Source organism: Trichoplusia ni, chromosome 13, assembly GCF_003590095.1.
Source record: "Trichoplusia ni isolate ovarian cell line Hi5 chromosome 13, tn1, whole genome shotgun sequence".
NCBI classification, from domain to species: Eukaryota; Metazoa; Arthropoda; class Insecta; order Lepidoptera; family Noctuidae; genus Trichoplusia; species Trichoplusia ni.
The window spans coordinates 6,673,835-6,678,793 of record NC_039490.1 but is presented as its reverse complement, the minus strand read 5'-3'; the positions used below and the strand labels follow the sequence as shown (position 1 = coordinate 6,678,793).

The window sequence follows — 4,959 nt, the reverse complement described above, 5'->3', positions numbered from 1 at the left end:
ATATGTTATCTGTTTACGCCTGGATCGATTCTGATGAAATTCGGTATTAAGTTTGTAGCTGAGCGAGAATAGCTGACATCTTGGATTAATAAATACTTAGGCTTTTATGTGACTTCAGAAATTTATGAAATTTGTCAAAAAAATGTTCAGGCAAAGGAAGCCGTGTACAACAGCTAGTAACAAATATAATATACCCACACATATAAATATAATGGACTAATTTTTAAAGCTTTTTCATGATTCGGTTCATATCCTCACACTGAAACGATTGAAAATAAATGTCTGAAAATTTCATTATTTATCGCGAACTTTAAAGAGTAGACGCCACGCTACTTGGGCGATACGGGTCTACTATGTAAAGTGATGCGCATTCGATCCCCGCGTGGGATAAAGACCGCGTTGACGGAAGAGATTCCGAAAAATGTAAAAGAACTCAATGTTTATCCACGATGTTTGCTCGAATAATGTTTGATAATTTCATCTACTCTCTCGCCAACGTCCATACCACGTTGAATACACCGGTTCTCGTCCGATCACCGAAGTTAAGCAACATCGGGCGCGGTTAGTACTTGGATGGGTGACCGCCTGGGAATACCGCGTGTCGTTGGCTTTTTGCTTTTAAAAATACTACAATTTTTTACACAATTTTTGGATATTTTTTTGTTTTGTTATTTTTGGCTCGACAAACGTAGTACCTACTAATTATTGAGCGTGTAATTCTTGTTTTATAATATTTCTAGTATGCCATAGTCGTGGTATTGATGTGCATCATTAGACGCGAATGTTTTGTTCTTTTTTTATCTAACCTTCGTTAATTTAGTTATAATTGTATTAAATTCTTTTCATTCACATTTACGAAACTATTATGACCCTCTGTAGGGTCAGAACGCTGTGTTACTGGTATATTGCGTAGCCGAAAATTGGTCAGAACATTATTATAACCATGAGCTATCCAACAAAGACTTGATTCGACTTCCAACAAATTCTCAATTATACATAATGCTCAATAACCATACAATGGTTGGTGTTATTGATAACCGCCGCTACCAGACGGTGAAGCGAATGAAAATGAGATTTGCGTGAGATTTCCTACACGCCTGTGCCAATGGGTGTGGTGCCAGTGTAAGCCAATGTATATGATTCTATTTTATTCCATTCCAGTGTTTGGCAATAGCTTCCAATTTTTTCTTCCAGGCGCCGCTGTTTGACGCGATTTTCGCTATATAAATCAGTTAAATATTTACGTTCGTAAAATTATAAATGGATAAACCCCGCTTCGGCTTAAAACACATGTAGAATATCAGGTGATCAGGACGTTATTCATATGCAAATCGAGACTGCTTTCTTGGTATTAATTGGGGAAAATTATATGGTTATTTTTTATGTGCATACTCATAAGGACCGAATTATCCTCGACACACTACAACCCCTTAATCAATTGGAGAGATTTTTGTAATAGAAATATACAAAGTTGTCATTATCAATCACAGTTTCTGTTGTATATTTTATTATTATTAATACTATCGAACGTCCAATTCACGAACCCACCGCGTCTGTTCATTATTAACTCCGGTTGGGTCTGAAACTAGTCGGGCAATCCCTATAAATACGCGTGAGTAAAACTTCGCATCATTTAATAATGAATCATTTTCATAATAGTTACTATAAAGTTTCTCTACCCGCCATGACTGTGACCCCACCGCCAGGCGCCGGCGATCCGCGCCATCGACATTGTCATTCCGTCCGCATGTGCGCACGTCAGGCCATTGTGTGGCTAACCCATTGTTACACCATGCCCTAACACCGTTACCAACTATTCACCTATAGCTATGGTAAAAGGGAAAGGGAGGTAATGACATAATCATGATGGTGTTGTGGAAATACTTGTAAGGGAAAAATCCATATATTTTATGTCTTTCAAATAGGCTATTTTGGCATAAAAGTCGCTTGTCGTATCTATTATAATTATACTCAGACAAAATATTATTACAAGCCTAGAATGTCCCACTGCTGAGCAAAGGCCTCCTTACTCTTCTTCTACTTGTCTCTCACATGAGAAGCGAATGTTCAGTTCGATAAAAACGAATCCTAATCATCAAGCCATTTCCGTCTGGGTCTGCCTCGCTGACTTCGATTTTAACTTACCCAAGCAAAAAAAATCCATGAATGAGTGCCGTCAAAATTATCCTTGTGAGTCGGATCACAAAATAACCTTAAATGTCTTATGTTATTATAGAGTCGGTTGCGTTTGTGGAAATTGCTTGCTAACTTGCCACTAGTAGATAGACAGTTAAGCCAGTTTTAACTTCTCATGTAGCTACTTCTTATCATAGGTACCTACCTCATATTACGTATTACTTAAAAAATACGATACAATTGTAAATATAGGTCACACATATCGGATATTAATAAACAGCCTGTGTACGTAAATTCCACAACACGCTCGGTCGATACTCCGCCTTAATGGCGCCCACACAGGGGCTGACAGGCATTCAGGCACCAACGTTATTTATTCATTTTCAAAGGAAACTATTGATTGTTCGCAGTACACGTGGTTAAAGGTATTATCGAGATTACTTGAGTGCTTTCTTGAAACACCCTTTCGGTTATTGATTGTATTTGCTAAATCATGTTTGGGGTTGTTGGACTTTTGTGGAGGTTTTTGGGGAAAATGCAGAGTGCTTTTGCATTTAGGACTAAAACAAGGCTATATTACGTATTTTCTTGAACTCTCATGTCTTAATTAAATACAAAATATCAAATTCCGTTTGGCCAGTTTCTATATCTACAGCAGCACTCATTAAACATATTATAATATTCTCTTTGATCAAAAAGGACTTAAAGAAGCTTCATATAATATTGGTCATACTAAACTGTTTTCGCTTTGCTTTTATATATTCAGTCTTATATATAATGGGTTCCTGTAATTAGGAATTGTCATTTAGAGCTATTGAAGTACCAATGTGGCTGTTTCAAAGTTATTTGCATGTTGTATTCTAAGACACCGCTGACAAACGGTGAAGGAAACAATCATAAGCAAACCTGGATTCCAAATATTAGAATAATCTGAAATCGCAAACCCGGAGCGAGTCAGCGTAATGATCAAATGCTCAAACTTTCCCTATAAGGGAAGAGGCCTGTTCCCACCAATCGGACGTGTATAAAATATTTTTATTACATTGTACATAAAGCTCATTCAAATCAAAACTTAACACATAAAACCTTTATTCTACCTTTAACCACAGACGTGCGGTCTACCGTAAATATTAAAAAGAAATGTTGAGTTAACGACTTACGTAAATCATTAGCTATGGCTACTATGGTCAGTATAGGCCAGGGCAGTAATGTTACAAAATTTCCATAATTCGGTATATGTTGGCCCCTCCCCGCCCGCCCACCCCCCGGCCACTTCCGGGCGAAGCGGCGCGTGACGCCGTGGTCACGCACTTGTGTGGTGTGAAATGTAGAAGGTAGCGAGAAATGTGATTATAGTTTTGATGTATCCGGCTAGTCAGAAATTATTTAATTCTATTGTCATAAGACGCTACCATTTATCAAAAATTGAAATAGTTTTTTTTTGCTTTTTTATCAAGCTTCAGTATTTTGACCCGATGGTACTTAAGAAGATAGTCGTAGACGACGATAGTAGATAAATTGAGACGATAGTCGCCATAGCTCTATGACTATAGCTCATAATTTCTAAATTCGTTACTGGCTTTTGGTTCTTTATTATTGAGACTAAAACCAAAAGATTCCATCCAAACACTCAACAAGACGTTACAATAATGACTCTAGGTGCGAGCTTAAAAAATGTCATTCCTATGGAGAACAAATTATTCTGCTGCTACGCTGGCAAACTTGCGTAAACCAAAGAGGCGAAAAAAAAGCAAAGATGAAAAATGAGAAATTGTTGTTAAATTATACAATAAAGCTATGTTTTCACCACAGCTTATTTTTAAGTAAAACTGCCAGATTTGAAAGAGACACGTCTAGTCCTACCTTGGTTTAATAAAGGAAAATTTCAGTCAGAAGACGCTTAGCAAATACATACGTCGAGGCGTCATATGTGAGTAATTTTTCTCCACTTTTCTCTTATAACTTGAGCTATCAAAAGCTTTGTAACTCGTCCTTTGTTATACGCCCTTTTCCAGATCTTTTATTTCTTGCCAACTGTCAAGAATGTAGCATGAATGTTAAATTCTTGAGCGAGTGCTTCTGTTTTTGTCACTCATTTTAGTTCGAGCTGCTTTGAATATTATGAGGGTTTTTCTCGAATTCCTGGAATTTGAAGCTTGGTTTTTAAGCTTTCTGCTAGATATGGTTGAAGGAGACTGATGTTTAACTGTTCGCAAGAATATCTAGGTTTTAGTTTAAAAATACTTCATAAGATGTATGACATTGAAAGTAGGAAATTAAATCATGAACTTCTGTAGCAATATTGATAACTAATCAATACAAAAAAGATTTATTAAAGTTTCACAATAAGGGTATTATTGTCCAAAACATAATTGCAAAAATATAAAACTGATACATCTTAAATTCAGGATATGGAAAAGAATATATGAGGAACTATGTTCTCTACATTCACATGTTCTTTAACATACAGCCCCACAATAAAACGAAATACATTTTCAGGAAACTCGGAAACTATTTAAGAAAACATGAATTCACGATCAATATCGACTTAAAATAACAAAAATAACCGAGCCAGCCCCCGCTATGATTAATGGCGTTTTACTTAAGGCGGTAAGTGGACGAAAATTCCTAATTAGTTTCACCCCAAGGTGGACGAATAAAAATACTTTTAGCTACGGATTTACAATCTGGGTTATATAAGCCGTATCCTGGCCGGATGTGTGCGTGCGCCCGACTGCTGGGTATGGCCCGGTCGTAGGGATACAGTGCGTCTTTTGGTTTTTTGAAATGGGTTGTGGAAGGACTCGTGTCAGTTTCATGGGG

General features: G+C 37.0%; 1 non-coding gene across 1 annotated transcript; it reads left to right on the top strand.

Moving 5' to 3' along the window:
* The first annotated feature begins 491 nt into the window (after window positions 1–491).
* LOC113500379 lies at window positions 492–610 on the top strand. Its single transcript, XR_003401193.1, has one exon. It is a non-coding gene; the product is annotated as a 5S ribosomal RNA (ribosomal RNA).
* The last annotated feature ends 4,349 nt before the right edge of the window (window positions 611–4,959 follow it).